Raw genomic sequence first — 26,466 nt, 5'->3', positions numbered from 1 at the left:
GCTGTGCAATAAAAATGTGAAACTATACCATTAACTGCATGAAGGTACCTCTAATAAAGCTGTGTTGTGCAAATATGTGTGGAATTAGGGCTGTTTTGCATGAAAGCAATTATGACAACTGTTCTGCAGTAAAAACACAAAACAATACCAGTTTCTGTCTCAAGGTGTATCTAATAAAGTGTGTTGCGCAATAAGTGTAGATTCAGAGCTGTTTTACAAGAAATGAATTATGACACCTGTTCTGCAATAACACGTGAAGCAATAACAATAACACTCAAGGAATATTGTGTATATCAGGACTGTCTTGTTTTAACCACTGCATTTCAGCTATATGCATTCAGGCTTTGAGGTACGGTGCTGCAGACAAGTATAACAGTGTAATAGCTGTAGACTGCAACTATACTGTCTGCAAATGTATATGGGTGAGCTACCAACTCAATAATCTGATATGATTTGTAGACTTCACAGATATTTCAACCCACTAACAATATATTGCGTACACTTGCATGCTATGTAGTAATGCATAGGTTACCTAGTATCTCTGTCATGCTTGAATTTCATGCCTGTGTGTTCAAATGCACTGCAGTCTACTATAAAACTGTACTACTACTAATACCAGGTCATATATTGGTTCCAGGTGAGCTCTAGCAAATATCAGTCAGTAAGCAAACAGGAGTGACTCAATATCTCAGTTTGTTAAATTCTCCGTCTGAAGTACATTTTGTCACACACAGACCATGGTTTGAACCCAGTGCTCTGTAGCCCTATATATTACAGCAGCAGTCACAAAATGACTACAGATTTTCTCTCCACAGGAACTACAGGAAAAAGGGTGAGTTAGGACATAGATGAAGACATTCTTTCTATTGTTTTAACCAAGAGTTAAATTGCTAGAGTTAAACATGCAAATGTATTTTTATTGCTCTGCTTCCTGACCAGCTACAAGATAACAAAAGGAGATGTTAAGAATGTAGATGTAGTTTCTGTTAGCCTGGGAACCCAGGGAAATGTGAAGAATGATGTAATGGGAACCAGGAATGTGATTTTAAAAACAGAAAGAATCCGAGAGCTTTAAGCATTTTTGTCTTGACCATCCAACTCATTAGCACTGCCTGTTTCTACATGTAAGTTAACTTAGACTTGTGTTTTTCTCTTAGAAATAGTTAGAAACTAGATTAGACTAAGTGTTTTTCTGTGGTGTCAGAACTGTACTACTGAATTATTTTAAGTATTTCTCTGTGATCTCTGAACTCTTGACTAGCACTGTGTAGTAAGAAGTATTGCCTTGTGTTTTTATTATTCATTATTAAATATGTTAAAACCTTTTAACTGTGGCTGTTTTGCGTAGAGATAATTTAAGCTCTAAGTGTACATTGCATGTATATAAGGATCCTGTACCAAGTCACTCTAATAAGCCTTAACTATTTAGTTATACTACCAATTGAATAATGATATTGCACAGTAATAATTGGACACCCTTTTAAGGGCCTTTGAGTAGCTGATAAATATTACCTGGGTGGTGGCAGTGATTTCTACCATATAGCCTGGGTAAAGGGGCACAGCTGGAGAACCTGTGCCAGCCTTCCCCAGAAGTGTCTGTCTGGTGGTATAAACTCTTATCTCAAAATGTGTGCATCAGCTACTTGGGCATGGACAAGAAGCACTGGTTGGACAGAGAGGGTGCTGGAGATTTTAGCTTGCCCAGCCAGTGGGGAGTCTTATAGGGGACCTGGAGAGCAACGGAGCAACAAGCCCTGGACTGACTGTGATCTCTGTGTGCTGTTAAGGGAAATTGCACTTTATTGTGTGTATTTGTTATCCTTTCCTCCTATATGAGATGCCCCTCACTGGTATTAGTGGTGAGGATTAAGGCTCCTTGATTGCTGGGCCAGGGCATGGGCGTCACACATCATATTAAATCGCTTTTTCTTTCCCATGTCCAAATGTTTTCTTCAGATGTTTTCTGATCTTCCTATTTCTTCCTACTTTGGGGACTCACTTCATCCTGCTGTGATATAATCTGAGCTAGGCCTTCTACACCAAATCCTCCACTTCGCAGGCACTCCATAACTTCAACTCCTATTTTTTTAACTTCTGCTTTACTAATTTTCTTTTCTACGTTCCATCTTTGTAATGTTATTTGTTTTCTTGTGTACTTTTCAAATATATCTTGGTTTTGTTGTTTATATTTTCACACTTCATCAGATGCTTCTTTTTCCAAACAGGTAGGTTTCTTGATCTATATACTGTTTTTCACAAATCTGTTTTATCAATGAACACAATTTTTCATTTGAAGCTTCTGATAGTTTTTCTTGTGGAAGTGTTTTTATTTCCTCTAATTTCTCTCTTAATCATTTTGTATATCTTGTGTTTATAAATTCTGGGCTTTTTGCATAACAGTAACACTTCATAATTTCTTTCTTATCCTCAATAGTCCACTTTATCATCTTCATGGCTCTTCTTTAGCCTATCAGTTTTTGTGATTTTTGTGGGCTGCTACATCCTTCTACAACAGGGGGGGTTGCATCCTTCCCCTGGGTCTGGCCTGGCCCAATTGTAAGAATATTTTGAGGACTCTACACTGTCATCTTTTCCAGTCCTGGCTCCGGTGCGCCTACCAGGATTGGGCACTTTTTATCCTGGGTCTTGTGTACCCAATTATCTTTTTTAGTTTTTAACCTACTTCTGTCCATGATATATGCTATATAAATACAGTCTATATATCAGTGTCGCCTTGATGAGATTTTGTAAAAATAGGGTCCACCTCGTGAAGGTACTCACAAAGACATGAGGATGAATTCAGTTTCAGCACTAATAGCCTCCTTTGCTTGCTGACTTTTCATCTCTCCATTCGGTATGGCTGTTGTTATTCTCCTTAAGAATTTGCATCCAAAATCAAACTTTCTCTTTATTTCTTGAATTTCCCCCTGCTTCATCATTCCTTTCTACTTTAAATTATAGCTTTCTCCTTTTGTTATGTATATGAGCCTTAACTGTGTAGCTCTAAAATGTCCCTTCAAATCAGATAAACTTAAACCACCTTATTTTATTGGAAGAAATCAGCTTATCCCACTTGACATGTGTTCTCTTCATCTCCAAGAGAAAAAAAAAAACCTTCAACTGTTTATTAATTACTGTCCACAAGTTCTCATCTCATTGATAACAATATGCCTGACTTGTATATAATAATAAGGGGACTAAAAACATTTTCACTGCTTGTACCAGGCTATCCATATCCATAAACAAGAGCTTCCAATTTCTCAGTTTTTATATTATCCTTTGTTTAGTCTTTTCCCACATAGCCTTAGCTGCCATAACAGAATGAGAAGTTATGTACCTACCATAACGTTCCATGTTAGTTGTCTTCTCTCACCTTCTTTCTTGCTTGATGGGTTCAGAGCTGATCCTCGGCTCCGACTCGGCACTTGCTAAGCTCGAGAGTCACTTTTACCAGCTCGAGGCAGCCCCATATCCCATGATGCAAGGCGGTAAGTACCCAGATCTCGTTTGATGACAAAGGGCAATAGCACCAAGCATAAACACTTCCAAAAGGAAGAAAGAAAGCCTACAGGATGGAAGAAGGACCAGCTCTGAATGGTCTTCAGCATAAAAATTCCTTGTAGAAAAAGGTCTGTCCAGGCCTGGGGGAAGGAGGGAGGGTCGCAAGAAAGAAGGCGAGAGAAGACAACTAACATGGAACGTTATGGTAGGTACATAACTTCTCAATGTTAAGTTGTCAATCTTGCCTTCATTCTTGCTTGATGGGACCGTGTCCCTAGCACCTCTATCCTGGGTGGCTCAATGGAACAGACTCTTGAGGACTGTAGAGCCAAAACTGGCTCTGTCCCTGGAGGCCAAGTCCAATTTGTAATGGGAAACAAAAGTATGAGGAGTGGCCCAAGTGGCCGCTGCACAAATAGTGTCTAAAGGAAGTCTAGCTTGAAAGGCTGTAGAAGTAGCTAAGCTTCTAGTTGAATGTGCTTTAGGTTTTGAGCACAGCTGTTTTCCCCTGAGCCGATAAATTTCAGAGATGACCGAAGAAAGCCATCTAGATAAGGTCACTTTAGAGACAGGAAGGCCTTTCTTGTTATCAGCATAGGAAACAAAGAGTTGATCGGATTTCCTAAATTGTTTAGTTCTGTCCAAATAATATCTGAGTTGGCGATGGACATCAAGATAATGTAGTTTTTGTTCGATCTGTTTGAATAGTTTGGAAAAATACAGGGAGATCAATGGATTGATTCAAATTAGTCTTGGAGGCGACCTTAGGCAAAAAGGTCGGATTAGTTCTCAATGATACTCTGTCTTTGTGAAAGACCAAATAGGGGGGTCGAACCGATAGAGCATGAAGTTCAGACACCCTCCTGGCCGATGTAATAGCTACTAGGAATAAGGTTTTCCAAGAAAGAAATTTTAGGGAGCAAGAAACAGCTGGCTCGAAAGGGGGAAGAATCAAGGATGTCAGCACTACATTTAGATCCCATTGAGGAGGAGGATTCCTGATTGGAGGCTTCAGGAGGAAAATTCCTTTCAAGAAGGCTCTACAAAGCCTATGGGACATAATATTGTGATCTGCGATCCCAACATGAAAGTTCGAGATAGCAGCCAATTGAACTCTAACTGTGGAAGAAGAGGAGCCTGCATGAAAAATCTCCACTAAGAAGTCCAAAACTGCCTGAACTGGGGCAGTGAAGGGATCAATATTCTTTGTTTTAGCCCAATAAGAGAAACGTTTCCATTTGCTTGTATAAATCCTCCTGGTAGAGGATTTTAAAGAAGCTACTATGATGTCTCTAACAGGGTTAGAGATCAAAGGAAGCCTGGCTAAGGAAGGAAGTGGAGCAACCATGCTGTGAGGTTGAGAGAAGGGATAGACCGGTGCAGCTGACTGGATTGGTGAATCAGAAGATCTGGCACTGGGTCCAGATGCCACGGCTGCACCAAAAGGTGACGATGGAGGAACGGAAAACAAATTTGTCGATGCCAATAAGGAGCAATGAGAATCATTTTGGCTCTCAAAACGGTTGCTTTCTGGATAACTTGAGGGATCAGGGGAAAAGGAGGAAAGGCATAAAGAAGTCCCTGGGGCCAATCCTGGGTCAGAGCGTCTCTGGGGGGATGGCCTGACAGAGGGAAGAGAGAGAGAGAAGAAGTCTGGGCATTTGCTGTTTTGAGGAGTAGCAAACAGATCGCAACATGGGCGACCCCATTCCAGAAAAATCTCTTCCACTATAGATTGCTTGAGAGACCACTCGTGAGGCATGAGAATAGCTCTGCTCAATCTGTCCGCTAAAATGTTGTTTTTCCCAGGGATGTGCGTTGCTACCAGAAACCAATGAGAGGAGATCGCCCATTGCCAAAGTCTGAGCGCTTCTCGACACAAGGGGTAGGACTTGGTTCTGCCCTGTTTGTTGATATACCAAACTACAGACATGTTGTCTGTGTGGACTGCAATTGTCCCTACAGGAAGAAAGTCGTTGAGGGCTTGCAACGTTAAAAGCACTGCTCTCATCTCTAGGACATTTATATGCAGGTGGTACTCGAACGGTTGCCACATCCCATGAACCATCCTGCCCTGATAATGACCCCCCCACCCGATCAGGGAGGCGTCCGTGGTGACAGTGGCTACCGGGGGTGGGGGTACAAAGTGTCTGCCTTGGTGAATCTGGGGAGAAGTGATCCACCAAGCAAGATGATTTTTGCAAATCTGTGTCACCAGAATTTGGTGACACATTGGAAGTTGTTGGTAAGACCACTGAGTGAACAACATCCACTGAAGAAGGCGCATGTAGAAGCGAGCCAGGGGAAGAAGAGTAATGGCCGCAGCCATGAGGCCTAATACCTTTAGAACCATTCTGGCCTGTACTTTCTTGTTGGCTAGAATGATCCTGACATGACTTTGAATGTCTGAAACTCTTTGGTCTGTAAGGGTAGCTGACATCCGAACAGTGTTTAAGTTTGCGCCTATGAAAGTAATAGACTGGCAGGGCAATAAGGATGACTTTTCGAAGTTGATCGAGATGCCCAAATGCGCCTCACAGCAAGAGGTTCTCCGGTTCGAACCCCGGCTGGGGTGCCTTCTGTGTGGAGTCTGCATGTCCTCCCTGTGGTCGCGTGGGTTTCCTCCGGGTGCTCCAGTTTCCTCCCACATCCCAAAGACATGCTGCAGGTGGATTGGACACTCTAAATTGGCCCTAGGTGTGCGTGTGAGTGTGCCTTCTGTGGAAGGTTGGGCGCCGGGCTGGCAACTCGACACCGTAAAACTCCACTGCCATTCAATGTGCGGACAAGGTGATCCGCTGTGGCGACCCCTGACCGGGAAAAAGCCGAAAGAAGAAGAAGAAGAAGAAGAAGATCGAGATGCCCAAATGAGAACAAAGATTTATTGTGTAATCCCTGGCTTGAACAAGCTGATGCCTGGTGGTGGCTGAGAGGAGCCAGTCATCGAGATACGGAAACACCTGGAATCCTTGATGTCTCAGGTGAGCCGTGACCACTGCCATGCATTTGGTGAACACTCTGGGGGCTGTGGTGAGACCAAAGGGCAGGGCTCTGAACTGGAAATGACTGGACCCCAGCCGAAAGCGGAGAAATCTCCTGGAGCGTCTGTGAATTTTTATGTGATAGTACGCATCCTGAAGATCTATTGAGCACATCCAGTTGTCCTTCTGCAAGAAGGGCAGAATCAACTGAAGAGTGACCATTCGGAATCTTGTCTTTCTCACAGACTTGTTGAGTCTGCTGAGATCCAATATTGGTCTCCAGTCTCCCGTCTTTTGGGGACCAAAAGAACCTTGAGTAGATTCCGGGCTCTGAATGGTCTGTTGTAACTGGCTGAATGGCTCTTTTGCAGTAGTTTTGAGACTTCTAACTCTGCAATTTCCTTAGACCGGGTGGTACATCTGGAAGGGAATTTGAGGGATAGAAAGGACTTTCCTCGAAAGGAATTTTGTAACCCTCGGATATGATCGACTGTACCCATCTGTCTTGAGTGAGAGAACGCCAGGCTTCTGGGTACAGCGATAGTCTTCCCCCGACTGCCTCCAAAGAGGGACAGCCGGGCAACATCTCAAGGATGCTGAAAGGGCTTGTCAGAGAGAGACTCTCTGTTTCCCTGGTTTTGTGGACCCCCTCTGCCTCTAGAGCGGCGTCTGTTGTTGTTACCCCCTCTGCCTCTAGGGGTAAACTGACCACGTGAATCCGCGTGACTCCTTGGGATTTATGGAACCACATTTTGCCACCCTTCTGTCCTTTGGGATAAGGTCTAGAAGGGTGGAAAACGGACTCCTACGGCAGAAAGAGTTTTGCCATCCTGCTCACACCTGGTCAATGTTTCCTTCACTTGAGGGCCAAACAAAGCTGACCCATCAAAGGGAGAGTTTGTGAAGGACGCCTTAAAGGGATCTGCAAAATTACATAGCCGCATCCAGGCTTGGCGTCTAAGAGCCACACCTGTACCTGCGGCCCTACTCGCTCCATCAGCAGCATATGATATCAGCCGCATGGAGGAGTTTGCAATGGAGTTAAGGGTTCCTAGCTGCGAAGCAATTTTTTTCCTGAGCCCATGCAGCTGTAGGATCCTGCACAACTTCACCTAGCTCCTTAAGGATATCCCTTTGGAGTCTGGTGAAGTGACATAGGTAGTTCAGCGAACGCATAGCAAAGGTCGCTGAAGAAAACATCCGCTTACCATATCTATCCATGGTCCTAGAGTCCTTATTAGGAGGATGGACAGGTACGGAAGGATCTGCAAGTTCCTTCTTGGTGGCAGCTGCCACCACCATGGCATCAGCGGGGACACCTTTTGTAAGGAATTGCTTGTCCGACGGGGCAATAATAAATTTAGAAGGCCTCCTAGGGACTGGCTCTACAGAGTCAGGAGCAGCCCACGCCTTTCGAGCAATAACCTGCATAAGGGGGTCGAAAGGCGGAGACACCCAGGAGGTGGAGGGCCGAGATCCAAACGCCTCCAGGTATACTGACTCATCCTCAGAGGGATTATTGGTGGGCCAGTTTCCCCTCTGTCAAAGGAGTTCTAGGATGTCTGAGAAGGAGACATCCTCAGAGGGGCATCTTGGGGATCCCTCTGACTCATCTAAGTCAGTATCTGAAGTGATAGACTCGGGGGAGTCTACGTGTTTCCTCTTACATGTCCTCTTCCGCGGAGGATCTCCCAACAAATCAGGAGAATCCTTGGAAGAGGGGGATATTCCCAGTGGGGAAACCTGAGGCGGAGGATCTCTGGGTCCTGGAGCAAGAGAAGTGGCAGAGATGTCAACAGGCACCATAGAGGGAGGAGCTAAGGGAACAGACTGCTGGCTGAGACCAGTGGCCAGCACACTCTTCATCACCTCGAAGGCTCCCCTCCCAGGAAGGTCCGAGAGAACCCGCTCTGAAGAACTAGGAACTCCAGGACCCACCGAAAAGGAAGGCTCCGAGGCAGATGTCGGAGCCGAGCTCACCAAGGCCGAGGCTCCAATGGGAAGAGCGGGTTCGGACAAGGGTCCGATGCCACTCACAACCTCGGAGGAGACCAGGGAAGCCCGGCCACTGAATCCCTCTAAGGAAGGTCTCGAAGAGGAGATAAGAGTAGAGGCTGAAGGAGCAGAAGGGGGTATCTGTCCCTCAGCCATAGCAGAAACCATTCCCGAAGACTCCAACTCCAAACTCTGGGGTAGAGTCGAAGGAGGAACTGCAATGGGGTGTGGACTAATAGTCGTCTGCTGAGACGGACTATGTAGCATTTGGGCCAGTGCCTGTGACTTTAGTAATCTACTGACCACTCTCTCCAAATCATGGTCAGAAAGCCTGGATGACCTTGAAGATCGGCTCCGATGGCTCCGCTCCGAGAGGAGAGGCGAAGCTGGAGCCGAAAGTATCGGCTCCAAGGAAGGGGACCTAGACCTCTTCCTCGAAGGAACCATCGGAGCCGATGAAACCACAGAAACTGTCGGAGCCGACAACTTATCGGCACCGACAGGTAGCTTCAATGCATCGGCTCCAGCCGGAGCCGATACGGCCATAAAAGTAAGGGTGTCGGAGCCGATCGGAGCCGACACCGATGCCTGGGCCACATGGTGGTCGGAACCGATCGGAGCCGACACCAAAGTGGTCGAACCAGAGTCGGCACCGATAGCCATCAGTGCCGAAGGTTTAGGTAACCCAGAATCGGCTCCAGCCGGAGCCGATCTCGACTCTGAATGAGTCGGAGCCGAGGCCACAGGCTTGGACACAGAAGCCTCGGCCTTGGAAGACTTAGAAGTCTTAGATGGGGCCGACTTAGCCGGAGAGCCCTCCGGCTTAAGAAGGCCCCTCAAAATCAATTTATTTCTTCTTTCCTGCAGGACTCTCTGGCTAAAAGAATGACATATAGCACAGGAGTCCTGCAGGTGAAGAGGCCCCAGGCAGTAAAGGCAAGAAGTGTGACCGTCTGTCAGAGACATCTTCTGACAGCACGAGTCACACTTCTTAAAGCCTGAGACCCTTTCCTTAGACATGGTGAATAAAACACACACACAACACCAGTCCAAGAAATTAAATTAAATATATCAAAAGGTATCAACAACAGACACACACACACACCCTAACAGGGGGGGGATGGGATGGGTGAAAGTCTGACTAAAAGTTATGAGGAGACAGGGAAATTTTTTGTCAGAAAGGGACTAAAACTAAGTTAAAACTAATAATTTTAAGGTTTTTTGAAGAAAGGGGCTAAATTAGTAAAGTAACAATTCACTTACCAGGAGCTGGTAAAAGGAGGACCTCATCAGCGAAGCGGCAAACGAGATCTGGGTACTTACCGCCTTGCATCATGGGATATGGGGGTGCCTTGAGCTGGTAAAAGTGACTCTCGAGCTTAGCAAGTGCCGAGTCGGAGCCGAGGATCGGCTCCGAACCCATCAAGCAAGAATGAAGGCGAGATTGACAACTTAACATTTCTTTTTAACCCATACTCCTAAATACCTCATTTTATCATGTCCTGTCATAAATATGGATATTGCTGAACCAAATCATGTGTGGGTTCATAGTTTACAGCTATTGTCTTTGTTTTGCCTTCATTAATTTTATATCCTGAAAAGACTTGAAACTACCTCAGCATGTTTCACATCACTGAGACATCCATTTCTGTTTTTATCAGGTACAAAATAATATTGTCTGCAAATAAAGCCAACATTTCTTGATTACCATACCAGTTATACCCTTGAATTGAATTTCTGATTCTGTTATTTTCTTTGCCAATGGCTCTAAATATAATGCAAATAGCAATGGGGAAAGAGGACACCCCTTGGGTTCCTCTGTTCTGACAAAACATACCAGAGAGGAACCCTCTCGCTTTAATTTTTGCCTTTTATACCCTCATATATCTTCCTAATTCAACTTGTTATTGTATCAGGCAATAAAACTGCTTCCATTGCCTTACTCATAAAATCCCAACTTTCTGTGTCAAATGCTTTATCTGCTTCAAGGCCCACCAGCAACAGAGGTGCTTTCTTACATTCTGTTTCCCTCGGGATCACCACTGTTCTATTAACATTGTCAAATGTTTGCCTCCTCTCCACAAAACCTCATTGATCCATATCTATCAATTCTGGCAACACCTTTGCCATTATTTAACTGTTACAGACATAAGCACTTTATAATTATGATTTAAAATTGAAATGGGCCCATATTATAAAGCTATGTTTGATGGGTCTTCACCGTCCATAATATTACAGCCATGACAGCTTTCTTCTAGGATGTTTGTGCTTCAGCTCCTTTTAAAATTTTGTTAAACAAATCCTTCCAGATCTTTGTCAATTTCTTCCTTCCTACCTTCCAAACATCCACAGGAATACCATCTATTCCTGAAGATTTGCCTGCAGATTGGTTATACATCATCATTTTTATCTCATCTTTCCCTAGCTTAACTTTTAATTGTTGAGCCTCATCTTCTTCTAACCCTGGCACTCCTAAATCTTCCAGAAATATTTCCATTTGTGCTTTTTCTTGATTTCCACATCCTTATTTCGACGTTCCTCTGTTTTATACAAATTTTCAAAAAATTTCTGAAATATCTCTAATACCTCTACAGGATCTCTAGTTATTTTTCTTGTTATGGGCTCCCTAAGCCTAGCAACAACTATGTCTATATTTTGTTGCCTAAGTCATGCTAAGTGAATTTGTGCTCTAGAGTTACTATAAAAAATGGGCGGCCGTGGTGGTGCAGTGGTTAGCATTGTCACCTCATAGCAAGAGGTTCTCTGGATCGATTCTCAGCTGGGGTGTCTTCTGTGTGGCATCTGTATGTCCTTTCTGTGGTCATGTGAGTTTCCTCTTGGTGCTCCAGTTTCCTCCCACATCCCAAAGACATGTTGTAGATGGATTCGACACTCTAAACCAGCCCTAGGCATAAGTGAGTGCGTGCATGTGTGTGCCTTCTGTGGAAGGTTGGGTGCCATCTTTCTAAACTCAAAAATAATATCCAGATACTTCCTTATTTTCTGGTTAGCACTCTGAATTTGTACCTATAAGCTGCGGTGGTGCAGCGGTAACATTGTCGCCTCACAGCAAAAGGTTCTCCCATTCGATTCTCAGCTGGAACGCCTTCTGTGTGGAGTCTGCATGTCCTCCCCGTGGTCGAGTGGCCTTCGAAAGACATGTGTGAATGGGCGTGCCTTCGTTGAATGTTAGGCATCAAGCTGGCACCTCGTCACCATAAAAATCTACTGCCAATCATTAGTGAACTGGAGTTCCACTGTGGCGACCCCTAATCGGAAAAAGACGAAACAAAAAAAAAAACAAGCTCTGAATTTGTACCTCTTTTTGATCTGTGAGATCCCCCTTATTCTGTAATACTTTAATCTTTCTCGGCCCCTCTAAATAATTCTTGTTACTTCTTAACCATGTCTCTTATTCTTTTATTTCTACCATATTTTTAAACCCCACTTTCATTTTATTCCACTCACTATCTATAACTTCTGAAGAAATTCCTATCTTCCCTAATAACCTTGAAATAACTTCCACTACCCATTCCTTAAATTCCTCATATTAAAAGCTAGGTGGGGAAGCACCAGTGTCTCATTTGTCCTTCATTACCCTGCATTTTTATCTTAGTTATTACCGAAACATGATCTGAAATAGATATTGGATGTGTTGATGCTTTTAATTAAATGCATGTGTTCCTGTGAAATATAATTTCTGTCTAGTCTAGCCCAGTTAATGTACCTTGGAGAATAATATGAAAATGCATGTCTTCTATACCAAATAGTTTCATAAATTTCTACAGAAATCTACCCTTTTTTGTATATTTTCCCTTCTAGGTTTCCCAGATACATTCTTAATGTTGCAAATCAAGTTCCAGTCCCCACCAATAAGTAATATTCCCTGCTGAAAGCTGGTTATTTCTCCCCAAATGTTCTTAAGTTCCATAACAGCAGTTTTAGATGGAATATACTGTAAGTACTTGCCACTGTAATCCTCCTCCCTTGCCAGTAGCCCCCTACTACCACAGATCTACCATTACTATATTTTCTCTTCTTCTATCAATAATGGAGCTCCTCTAGCAATTACAGTATCTTTCAATTATGCCAAAAGGTGAATCTGACAATTAAAATGAACAGTTTCTGTAGTAATATAGTGACGAAAGTTAATTTACAATGGTTAGGTGCAGATGCAGCATAAAGAGTAGGCAGTTAAGCTTCCTGACTTAAGGAGTCAAGAACAAATTCACTAAAGAGGAAAAACAGCAGAGAAAGAATAATAAGAGGATAATCCAAGAGAATTTGCTGGTAAATATATTTCTATGATGACTGAAGTGCCTTCTTTGGGGAGTCTGCATGACTTCCCTTTTCCTGCATGAGGTTTCAGCAGGAGCTGCAGCTTTCTCATAAATGCTACAGACATGCTGTAGATGAATTGGTATTCCTCTAAATTGCCCCTATATGCATAAAGAGTGTGTGTGTGTGTGTGTGTGTGTGTGTGTGTGTGTGTGTGTGTGTGTGTGTGTGTGTGTGTGTGTGTGTGTGTGTGTGTGTGTGTGTGTGTGTGTGTGTGTGTGTGTGTGTGTGTGTGTGTGTGTGTGTGTGTGTGTGTGGTGTGGTGTGGTGTGGTGTGTGTGTGTGTGTGTGTGTGTGTGTGTGTGTGTGTGTGTGTGTGTGTGTGTGTGTGTGTGTGTATGTGTGACTCTCCAGGATCATTTTCATTGCCTTGTTCACAGAGACTGCTCTGATAGTATCTGGCTCATCCATAACCCTAAAATAAAATCAGGCGAATAACTTAAGGTAAGAAAACGGATACTTGTTTCAGTCTTGCAGCAGTGCCTGGTAATGTCTAAAAAGGGTCCTTAGTCCAGGCCAACCACAAGCCTAATACTGAATACAAATAAACCTGTAATAAAATAATAAATAAGCTCTGCAGGTAGGAAAAAGATGAAGGAGGAACTACTATCACTCTTCATATTGTATGAGGTTTGTGTGGGCTACATACCAAAGATGACAAGGTAGAATGAGCGGGCATCTGAGGGTACATATTCCTTACTTGTACCTGAAAGTATACAACACTCTGCCAGCTCTCATTTTGGGTAGCCATGACACCTACCCTCCACATTCAGAGCAACTTAGGAGTGGAACCAGATCATGGCCTTGTAGGCACACATCATACCTTGCAGGGGGGGGGGACCCCAATTCCTATTGCAGCAGGCCAGTGGAGGGACTGCTGGCAACAGTTACTTAAAGAGAATCCCATCCCATTATAGGAGGAAATTGTCGCTGCCACAGAACACCTGTCATTTGTTCCCCTGTATCTGTATCCTGTAATATGCCCCCCACTCAGTGAATGTAGCCAACATTTTATTGTGCCTCTAGCTGTCTGTGTGTATAATGATGGCTGTAGCCCACTCTACCCTCTCTCCTTTGTGGTGTATGTGGGAATGTCTGAAGCAAAGTATGGCTCAACCATGCATTGACTGGCATAGCCTGATATTAAAACTACATGCATCATGTTTGTTCTGTGTGACACTACACTTTAACTGTTTACTTAACAAGGCCAGTAGGTGTAGACTCGTCATTGCGGTTTCACCTGCACTGCTGTTCATGCTGAATACCTTTTTTGGGAGGATGGACGTGTGACTTCTGATTGCTGCTCATCCAACTCACTCATCAGATGGTGACAATGATGCACTATCCCCTGTTGGACATGTGTAGCTTTGTGTGTGTGTGTGTGTGTGTGTGTGTGTGTGTGTGTGTGTGTGTGTGTGTGTGTCTGTGTGTGTGGTCCTACCATATCAATATCTTGGGTCTGCCCAGTCTGTCTCCTTACTAGTATAGTATGCAGCATTCAGCATGCTAAGAAAATCCTGCAAGCTATAGTAGGATCGTACTAAAGTGTTCCCCAGTCACAATGAGAGAGAAGAAGCAGGCTTTGTGCATGCTGAATACATGAAACATTGCAGGGTTGTACATGTGCAGTGTTATACTGGAGTGAGGCCATACTCTGTTTGTTCTGTATGGTTGTCATAAGCCAGGACTCTAGCTGGTATTCGGCACCTGGGGCTCCTCAAATTCAGCAATCAGGTCCCATCTCTCCACCCTACCCTAACCCTCCTTCCTCACAATTTCTTAAAAAAAAAAGAAAAGAAAAGGAAAAAAAAAACTGATGGCCAGATACACACTCTCTGCCTATTGCCCCAGGTCTTCAATAGACGAGCAAAAAAAAAAAACTGCAATCAGGTATCTGGGGCTTGTGAAATGCAAGAGCCAATCAGGACCCATTTCTCTGTCTCCTGACCCTGACACACCTTCTTCACATTTGTAGCTAAAAAATAAGAAATCTTGCTACATTTTCTACAGTTTATACCATGCATTTAGCATTTTAGTGCTCAGATTTTACTTTTTAAAAAAATATTTATTTTTACTTTTAAACTGCAGTAAACTACTTCCTACAGTGCTCTGATTTTACTAACAAAAAGGAAGAAAATAAGAAAGAAAAATATCTTTTTTTTAACTTTAGCAAACTGCTTGCTACAATGTAGCAAGAAGTTGCTGCATTTTAGACCACACACAGAGAGCTGCAACACTCAGGTTTGACCACAAATGAAATATCTTTTAAAAGCCAGTATTACACTAAAGAGCAGTTGAGAATCAGGCTGATCTATCAGATGGCCGATCATACCCCCTAACACTTTGCACCAGTGTTAGTTGCTGCCTTTACCCTGCCATAGCTATACTTCTGATGTTACCCACTGATTACGTTTCCTTTGGCACAGATGCCACCTTGCACATACCACCTGAAAGTGAAGAAGCTAAGAATTACAGCATGATATCTCATGATTGGTACTGCTATTCCCAGCATTCTTACCTGCAACACTGAAAAGTTTAGCGTGCTTTACCCTTTTGTAATCTGACACACACTGAAGTAGAATTTCTCCTATACATATCTACAAATCAACACTATATTCATTTTGTGTACATTTGAATATTATTAGAACCACATTTCCCTACCTGGTTTAATTTGCTTGTTATTATGTGGCCATTTGCATATATATCTGTTGCACATTTAAGCTTAATGTACTGTACTACAACATGGAACTATAAATTACTACTAAACTGCACCAGTCTGTGTATGTCCAATTCCAGTGTAAATGCACTTTGCATACTCACAACTTGTCTATGATTTGTGGCAAAAATTTCCTTTGCTAAGAATATTTCTTTTCAGAAGCCCCTCTGTCTATGTCCTTTTATGAAACTGCTGCCTTTTTCTTCAAGGAGGTATCATATGGACTACCACAACCTGAAGCTTAACTGTGTGGTTTCTCCATTTGCACTGATAGCCAAAAATCTTGCCTCTTCTAAGAATAGTTTCTACAGTCTCTTTCGCTCAGAGGCCCTCTACCCAAAAGACTTACTGAGATAAACTGGTGTGTTTCCCTTGGGCTTCTAGTGATACAATAAATCACTTTACAGCCCCTATCCTTTCAGTCTTATCTCATCTGTATGAAGTTGTTGACTCTAGACTCAGCTACTTTTCTTTTAAGGTCCATTTGTCAGCAATTTCAAACTTTAATACTGGGCTAGGCTCCACTTAACTTGCCTCTCTAAGGTCTTTAAGGCCTTCTTGCATGGTACCTTTTACCTCAGGCCTCCTTTCTGAGATTATGTCACTTCTTAGAATACTTACTTTATGCTCAAAAGGTCTTATGCCTTTTTCTGTTTGCTGGTCCTGCAGATTTTAAGTTCTTGTTTTTTTTTTTTCCTAATAGCTTCCACTTTTGCCAAGAGAATGTCTGGATTGCATACTATTTTACTGTACATAATTTTTCATACAGAAAGGGTAGTGCTTTGAACAGACACCTTATGCCAAAAGTGAACACAGAGATATGAAGTAGTCAGTAAATATGCCTGTCTTAGGCTGGCTCCATGGAGCATAAGGATGGGTCCCTTATGGTAACCCAGGTGAATGATGTTTGATTAGTGGTCCCAGCACTGGAGGATCCAGGCAGAGAGGGAGAGGAATAAAAGGGTGTAGCCCATTCACATTGCCTTGTGAGATGAGAGGGGTTCATACGCACTCAGGGGCACATTAGGTGATGTGGCATCCATTGTGGAAGCTGGGAAGAGCACTGCTGATGCCCCTTTGAGAGGAACAGAACTGCTTGGATGGAATACCAGTTGTGGAAGTAAGGGTATGTCATATGTGGGTGGCCCAATGCACACCCCTGTCTGGTGCCTAGTTGACTGTGTACACCTAGGGCCAGGGAGAAAAGGAAAAACTACAAACCAATCCTGATGGCTGCCTAAGTGATAGTCTCTCTCAGTCAACCCTCACCTTGGTGAAGGGAAATGAATGGGACAATTGACCAGACAGGGGCTGATGGTTGATAGACAGTAGGGGTAAAAGTGAGCAATAAATAAATAATATGCAAGTCTTTTTTCCCCTGAATATTCTAACTTTGATGAATACTTCCCTTGTTGTATAGATGTCCACAGGCAGACTAGAACTGAATCTTTCCACAGGGATGACTAATTAATCACTTCCTTTGTTAAGTCTAGATGAGGGAAGAAAGCACGCTTTCTGGACTGCAAGCTAAATACATCAAAATTCTGACACAACAAACACAGAAAGCTTTCTGTATCTCCAATGGCTCTTTCCACTAGAGAAAAGAGTATTTTTGCTGCCTTTTTCCATAATGGCATTATTGATGACATATATATATATATATATATATATATATATATATATATATATATATATATAGATATATGTATAGCTGCAACCATGTCTTCCCTGAATACCTTTGGAGGCACTGTAACCTGAACATTGTTTCTATATCCAAGCCTTTTTATCAAACTACTGTTAACCTTGGCACTTTTACATAATGGTGTACACTCAGGAGGACTAAAGACTTTGCCCTGCAAGTTGCCAAACATGGAGATTTTCTTAACATTAGAAAAGCTGTTTATTTAATGTAACACTATATCTGTACAAAGGATTATTTTCTGTAGCAGTCTCTTCCTCCATCTCTTATCTGTGATATGTCTTGCTTGGAGTTCATTCACTTTTTTAGTGCTACATACTATACTCTCCATTTCAAGTGCGCTTTATTGTTAGCTTCCATCATATGGTTCTCACTCCATGCCTAATCAGTTGAAACCTTCCTCTCAGTATCAAGAAAATGTAGGTTCCACTATGACAATGACCTTTTATTAACTTCTGGTCTTTCTGAACGTTTAATCATCTTTAAGTGCAGCTTCTAGGGAATGTAAATGGTATTTTTCAAGATTCTGCATTATTTTTTTAAATTTAATTGCTGCCATGTCATTTTATCCTTCCACATTTTCCTCCACAATACATTCCTTTGCTTATCTTGCCCATTCTATATGTTTTTTAACCAGGAATCTTCATGTCTCTTACTCCCTACAGCAGTTGCTTGGTCATGTCTCAGTGGTATGGATGACATCAGTCCTTTCCCCTTCCATTTACACATGCTACTCACTCATTGTGTCAATAGTCAGTCTGCTGTATAACATCATCATCATCCTGCATTTTGCTTCCTATCTCCCTACCCTTTTATCTGTGCTTTTTTCCACTGTTGCCTTCTCTTCATTCTTTATAAATTGTCACGCATGTCCTTAGAACTAGTCACTGCTGTAGAAACCTTTTCATCCATCCACATTTTAGTTAAATGGTGCCCGTGTTTTAAGATTTTTCTCAAGGTTTCCCAGGAGCACACCCTTGCACCTCACAGAGATAATTCATCAGTGTTCTTTATCAAAGGTGGCTGGTGACTTCACATCAAGTGGGGAGGATTTCAGCATGCAACTAAATAGTTAGACTAATTTAAATTGAGTGGGGTTATTTTACTTTTGGTCAATGACAGTTTAACTCAGATCAAATAGCATCTGGGATCAATCACATTCATCCACAGGCTGCCTCAGTACTCACTCATTTAGCCACTTTATTGACTTATGTAAATCTCAGATCCTTGACTGTAGTCAAATAAAAAAATATAATAATAATAATAATGGTTGCAGTAATGCATTTTAGCTTGTTTTGCTCGCACACTAATCTTGCTAGACCAGATCAATGACTGTTTAAATATGTTCAAATGACAGCAGGGGCTAGTTAGTGTCATTGACAAGTTGCCTCCATGACCACCAATGTTACTTTGTTGATTTTGCATGAACAAATGCATTGATACTAGCCACAGTAATATAATTTACTTTGTTTTTGTCAGACACATGGTGAGTAACCCACTGTATCACCATGGCAGTCAACCCATCCCATACTCACACATAGATGTGCTCACCAATTACATCACAGCCACTTTAATGAATGTGTACACCTCATATGTCTGATTGTGATCAGATTAATGATTATATAAATAATAACCACAGGAATGTTTTCATACACACACACACACACACACACACGTGTGTGTGTGTGTGTGTGTGTGTGTGTGTGTGTGTGTGTGTGTGTGTGTGTGTGTATATGTGTGTGTGTGTGTGTGTGTGTGTGTGTGTGTGTGTGTGTGTGTGTTTGTGTGTGTGTATGTGTGTGTGTATACATATACTCAACCACATACTATATTTTAACTTGTGTAATGTTAATCAACCATATTAAAAATACATAGCATCCTGCAGGCTCACAGTCACATATCATAGAACATTAATGAATGTGTACACCTCATATGTCTGATTGTGATCAGATTAATGATTATATAAATAATAACCACAGGAATGTTTTCATACCCTGTTTGACATATCACTTATTTTGGACCTCATCTCTGCTCACTAAGAACACGACTCTCTGAAACAATGGCATCCTTCCCCCTTACCTTTCATGCTCTTCCCTTCCCTTCCTTCCTTTATAGTTGCAACTACTAAGAAATCCTATAAACTTGACCCCACTGTTAGAGCTCTTTACACCTTAACATCAAAAACTTTCCAGCTCTTGCCTTCTTTAGAAAGCACTGCTTACTTAGTGGAATCCTGTAACATAATTGCCTTTAATCTCACTATTAAACATGCATTGCTATATTTCCTTAATGAAGCTTCTTACCTTAATAGCATTATTCTACTCCTCTTTTAACTTCTTTGCCGCTGGCACTAATATTTACCTTAACTGCTGGTTATTTTATTTATTTTAAAATACATTGATTACAAGTAAAATACTCAGTATATTTTCTCACTGCAGTTCACTTTGCAAACTATTTGTAAATTCTGATACACTTCTGCATTTTAGTTTGTAGAATATTCAATAAATTTCTATGACTTTACCACCTCTCCTTTTGGGTCACGGATGAAATGAGTCCTCAGAATACTGTCCTACCTAGTTAAATGACAAGCAAACAAATAAACGTTCACACCTGCTAGATGTAGGACAACCAGAATCACATATTCCATGTAGATGAATATGTATGGAATGCCCATAGTTGCATAACTCCCAAACTATAAAACTGTACATGAAGCAATCGGGTTATGTTTATCTGGAAGGAAGTGGGAGCCACTGGAGAATCCTGAATGACATGTCTTTATGACGTGGAGTTGGTCCCAGTGCTGGATCTAAATTTTTAGTGACTCAGATGAAGAGCCAGCTAAGCATGATACTGAGGAATGTCTTTTGCATTCTTGTACCAGAAACCTGGTGCTGCTTTCTCTTTGTTCTTACAGTATTGCTAGCACCTTACAAAGATCCTGCTATCATTAGTAAAGAATAACAGTTTTGCATGTTATATTTTTAAAGCATTTTGACTTAGGTTTCAGCTGTTCCACACTCTCACATAGCCCCATTTACCCTTTGCCCCTTCTCTTTCAGTTCACAGTGCCCTCATCACTATTGCTGTCACTCACCCCCCCCCCCCCCACACACACACACACACAGTTGTTCTATGCTACTGCCAGCAGGAAAGGAGGTTCATGAATCTGTAAATCTCATCCTTCTGAAGCTATAGGGCATGAGGTTTTTAAGCCACGTTTTCTCCATGCTGCATATTATCTTGTTACACAGAGCTGTCTCTTCTGCTCTTATTGGAATATATGTCTCCTGACTAGTTTTCATCCACATTATTTACTACTATGTATAGTAGTGTTCACTTTTATTATTATATTTCTTTGACAGAGTTCTCACTGGCAAGATAGGCCAATCTTGTTACATAAGTGAATGGCTAGATAAATTAATAAACAAACATGCCTAGTATTTATCAATGCTCAACTTAAATCAGGCATCAGTGAACATTACTTGAAGGTAATGATACTCAGTGTCACATGAGCCATGTGATTTTGAGACTGCTGTGAGGTGAAAACATATTTCTGTTAAACTCAGTGGTACATCAGTTAGGGGGGGTGTTGCTTATTATGTCACATTCCCTATAATGAGACGTTCAGGAAAAATTATTTGAAACCATGTGTTTGTCAAAGCAGAATGCAATACATGCTGATGTATTAAGCTCTGTCAGATTCGGAATATCCCTGGGATTCAGCAAGCAGCTGTGGTTATTCCTGCATGGCAGGGACCATTCCCATATAACACGGCAGCATGCCTTGCATATTCATGAAGGTGAGCTGCCTGTGCTGTTAAACAGACACAGAGCTGTGTATGAGTGCATGTGGTGTGTCTGAGAGCAGAGCTCTCACAATACACATGCCCCTGCACTCCAGAATTGCCTTCCGGCAATTAAAAATGAGCGAGAATGCTCATAACATGCCCAACCCATCAGGAAAACAAAAGTGGTCAAAGGCAAAAGGGACAATCATCCCTACCAAACATACCTCTCAACTGTACATATTTTCACAGAATGTCCAGAAGTTTGCCTCATATTCATGGTGTTCCCCCTAAAATTTATACCTGTCTGGCAAGTAGCTGAGGATAGTCATTAAATAATGACAAAAGTGAGTATAAGACTCCACACATCTGTCAGAAGAATCATGCTAATATAGAACATAATTATTCTATCAACTTTTTAAGTTTGTAAGAGCAATATTTAAAATCTGCCCCTATTTGTCCCCCCATTATTATAGGCTTTTGCCCAGATATTTTGCACTAAGAGGTTGAGAGGTACGCTACCAAGCCAAAAGTTATTAGGATAACACAGGCAGCATAAGCACACAGTGCACACCTCCCAACTCTTTAGAGCAAGTCATGTGGACAAAGCCAAAAGATACAAATGTCCCATGAAGCAGAAAGCTGATAAAAGTACAGGTTTAGCATTAGCATGGATATTCTGAGGGTTACAGATAAATAACACAATAAAACTTTTTTTTTTATAAATGCGATAAAGTTTAAGTGTAGCTGTGCGGGTGTGCCTGTTGCTTAGCTAAGCTTAGTCCAGCTTAAACAGCACAAGAAGTTAAATAGCAAGAGACATCCAACATAAGCGGTATTGCAATAGTGTAGTGGTTAAAACATACGTCTTGCAAGCAGCTATTCCTGATTTGATCCCCACTGTAACCACATTTTACATGTGAAAGCAGTACATAAACAATTTTTTGTAGTATCACCTACTAAATAACATATATTTGTTAACCGGAGTACTGCATTACGTCTAGATGTGAGGTATCAGTTTAATAAAGTTGTGAAATCCCCATATAAACACAAGTTCCCCATACAGTATAGTCACACATGAATATATGTAATGAAAGCACATTGGGGGATTTCAGGGACAGTAAACAAATTTATAATATGTAATGAATTATGAATCAATGTCATACAGCAGATAGTCTAGAAAATGAAAAATAAGCAATGCTAATCATTGCATAGCTCTGCTTACCAGGTGTAAGCATTATGTAAATATGGCTGCTAAGTAATGAGTAGCCCAGCTAAATGGATTTGCCCATTGGTAAGCAGTGCTAAACCTGCCCCTTTAAGCAATGCTAACCTTAGCTAAGAAGGTTTTTCCATAGTTTAGCTTAGCTCAGCATATTCAAAACCATCCAATCATGGCAAAGGGTGGGAAATCAGCCAGAGTTAAACCCCACAGGTGGGAATACAGTTCATAACTGGTTGTAGCTTTCCACTGTAGGCAGAATGGCTGGAGTTGGAGATGGAATGAGCTTCCGTGCACAGCAGTGGGGCATACAGGAGCCCAAGGTTATGACAAAAGCAGAAAGAGCACCTCCCATTATGATAGGAGTTCTCTAATTAAACTAAACAAGAAACTAAGATGACCAATTAAGTCTAACAAGGCCAATTACAAGGTCAATATGGCCTCACTGGCTAAAGACAACCACAAGGCCTTATACAGTTGTGTCCAAAACCTGAAAAGCAGCACAAATCATTGTTCAAACTGGTGGTCACTAGTGGCACTTTCACTGAGTAGAGCAACATAGGCAGTTTGCTGGTTGACAATTCAGCTCAGTCTCCTACAGGTTACTACGCCTGGCATGCAAGGCATCCTTGTAACCAGCCCTGATGGACCTTTTGCACATCCACAAGATGAACAGCATCAGAACCCCCAGATGCAAGTATTTAAATTTTGCTTGTGGCATCAATAAGGCATGTTGGCAAGATGGATATGTCTCAGAAGATCCCTATGCTCTTTAACAGGCTCCCCATCCATGTGAAGCAGTGTCCATACCTAACCCTATTTAAGTGACCAGTGGATGGGAAATCATTAATTCACCAAAGGTCTGACCCCCATGTCTCTGATAGAGGCAGATAGTAATTCCCAAACTAACATACCTGCCACTAAACCTCTGAAAACTTTATAACATTCTCTTCCTAAAAAATGCCCATGATACATAAGGACACTATTGGGTTTTGTTGAATGGCTAAGCTTACAGAGACCCTGGTGGTCATTAGCCTAGTATATACCTATGAACCTATGTCCGTGGTGACACTAGGCCAATATAGCTAGAAAATGACAGGTTGAGCATGTTTCCCATTCTCTACTATTTTTTTACAATTTTCCCAAAAAGCCCATGATGATGAAATATATATACAACTTCCTCTTTCCTTCCTATGTTAGGTCTGTAGTAGCAACATGGACATTTGGCCACCATCAGGTATCACTGACATTCTGGTATACTGCCCAGCCTTTTGTATGAGAGGTGAAGTAGATCTTGGAGAACATGATATACCCTGCTTTGAATGATTCTATGACTGTTACCACAAACTAATAAATATCATTCACTAGGAGTTCAGCCAAACACCTACTCTCCAAGTGTTTTTTTAATCCTAGTTAAGCCTAGTACCTTGCCAAAGTCCTGGTGTCACTTCAAAAAGTTAATGGTTATCCGGCTCTGCTGGCTAAGCTTCCCATAACCAGTATGAATACCATCTAAGATGGCTCTCAAAAATTTATTATGCCCAGTAATACTGTCAAAAAAAGTTGGTAAGTATGTTAAAGCAGAATGTCTTCAAGCAGATTCAATGGTATCAGAAGTGCAGGCAGTAGAAATTATGGGATGGCTGAAAGAAACAGGCAGGCATACTTCTTTTATGGATCAATTACACATGGTCTCATGAATAGGCTGCTAAACAACTGCAGAATAAATGGAACTGAAACAGGTGAATGAATGCATCCCAAAATATGGAGTCTAAAAACAAGACAGTTGGCCTTTTGAAAAACAATACAACATTTGTACAGACTGCAGATCTACTTTTAAATATTGGGTAACAAGTTTCATTTGTGTGGGTTGGTTGGTACATAAATGCTGGGGCAAATGATTAAATCCTCTGGATTCACTGCACCTATCAGATTATATGCTAAACTTTATAATGCAGGCCAAGTTTATTCCCCTTTATTATTCAGGTAGTGAATTAGCATACCTCTCAACTTCTTAATGCAAGAAATCTGGATAAAGCTAAAAATAGTGGGGTAACAAATGCCCAAAATTAGGAACAAATTTTAAATGTTGCTCTTATAAACTTATAAAGTTGCTAGAATAAAAGCTTTTGTGTTACTATGCATTTTCCTATGGATATAACATCTGAAACTGAAATATCTGTCATTATTTAATGAATTCAGTCCTCAATGATTTGTGAAAAAAATACAAATTTTATGTGGAATAGACCAATAATATGAGGCAAAAATGTGGATATTCTGTTATATGGACAGTTGAGAAGTAAGAGGTAAGTGAATTAGTTAATTATTTTTCTTTAATCTTCAAATTACTTACCACTAATAACATGCAGTATGATACTAATTAAAGAGGAGTCATCATTTAAATGTGAACTGAATACAACTTACAACACAACAGTTCATATAATCAGTTAAAACAGCAAACGTTTGGGTATCATAGCACAATACACAATGAAGAATATTTCATTATTCAGCTATTTATTTTCATGTACTGTATGATGTATATTTAAAAGTGATGTAGTTTACCATGCTCAATGCATTTTAGTCTGCAACCTTGTTGCATTATCAACAGAAGAGATGGGAACAAACATATGGGCATTAGAAATTAATGGCATTTCATTATTGTTACATAATTCAGATTGACTTCCAATTTACTGGGTAACAAAGTCAGGCCAATATTATTTCCATTTAAAAGCCAGGATACTTGTAAGGTTAAATGCTTTGCATATAGTCATATTCTGTACAGGTACTACCTCTGGTAAGCTCTGTGAATAAGATGTTTTCACCTCCCTCCAGAGCTCTTTGTAAACTTGTACAGTTCTACTATGCCCTGAATGGGTAAACAATAAGGAACAACATGGCACATGTTATTATAAATATGTATAACATGTTGCTCATTATACATATGTATAATGTTAGTCTTAAAATCAAATCGTTTCAACTGCCTAAAACAAAGTTAGATATCCATATGCTGTTGCAGCATAATGAGCAGTTTCAGTAACTGCAGACTACAACATATAACAGGCAAAGCAGTCCTCTGTCTTGCAGAACTGCTTCTGTCAAAGAAAATATTCGGCTGTATGATGTAACTTTGTTTATATTGCTCGTATTGTTGTCTGACAGCAACTCTGCTTTTATTGCAGTGCATTCTTTAAAGTCATTTCCATTGAGAACTAAAAGTTCTGATTAGGCAAAAAAATAAAATTTGTATCTCCTGGTGGCTCCTAAGACATGGAAGAGGTTAATTACCTGGGAACTTTAGGAGGAGGTACAGACAGGAATTTATATTTGTAAACTTTCCACAAATTTCCTGAAGAAGCTCACTTCAGTTGCCTCAGACTGTTGTGCTCTGTGAGAAAATGTTGCTGGCATCCCACAGTGTTCATGCTGTATTCCTAAATTGGGAAGCTCTGGAGTGGTCTGCTCCATATATTAATTAGACCACAAAATTCCTTCCCACTTCTCTTTCATTGGTTCTTGTTAGTAAACACAAAAGTATAATTTTGTGAAAGCACTTATGTTATGCTAATGAAATTAATGTACCTTCTATTTATGTTGCAAAGCCCCACAATACTGACCATCCACAGATAACTACAGGTATAACCAATTTTCTTCAGATAAAACCTCACTCAAAATTTGTTCCCCTTACCTTTGTGGAGGTATTATATTGTTTGTCCTCAATCATCACTGTGTGAACTAATTTGTTAAAATGTTATTAGCTCTTACCCATGTTAGTTGACATGAAAAATTGCCTTTCACCGTGGAGTCTCAGCCTGCTTTAGCCTCATACTTTACCAGGCTCTCAGCAATTATTTTTCTAAGGCAGAAGCAAGTGCCTCATGTTAACTGAAAACCTCCATCTTCTAACAAATACTGATTCCACCTGTGAGAGATACTGGTGTAGGACAAAGGGGGCTTCCACCCATGTTCAAAGTGTTAGAGGGCACAATCAGCAAGTTCTGATCCATCTTCAGTGCATTATTGGCATCAGAAATTAATGCCAGTGTTTCATTTGCTGTCAGAACTGAAGTGCTGTAGCATTCATGTAGCATATACTGTAGCAGCTGCTTTCTACAAATGTAAACAAGAAGGAAAAAACTGATTTTTTTTGGCCTTCTATTTAACATTGATGCCACTGGATGCAAGCTACACCTCTGACTGATTCCATCTTTACTTGAAAAACCAATAAACAT

The 26,466-nt window shown here is 41.2% G+C and overlaps 1 protein-coding gene across 1 annotated transcript in view; it reads right to left on the bottom strand.

Annotated features, from left to right (window-relative positions):
* The window catches only part of LOC122802675 (cytidine and dCMP deaminase domain-containing protein 1-like), a 1,973,793-nt gene that overhangs the window by 979,059 nt on the left and 968,268 nt on the right, over nucleotides 1-26,466 (bottom strand). The window lies entirely within an intron of this gene.

This window comes from Protopterus annectens, chromosome 5.part0 (genome assembly GCF_019279795.1).
Source record: "Protopterus annectens isolate FY-2018-M chromosome 5.part0, PAN1.0, whole genome shotgun sequence".
Classification (NCBI taxonomy): domain Eukaryota; kingdom Metazoa; phylum Chordata; order Ceratodontiformes; family Protopteridae; genus Protopterus; species Protopterus annectens.
Note: the sequence above shows the minus strand (reverse complement) of the source record. Positions and strands in the feature narration are given on the sequence as shown.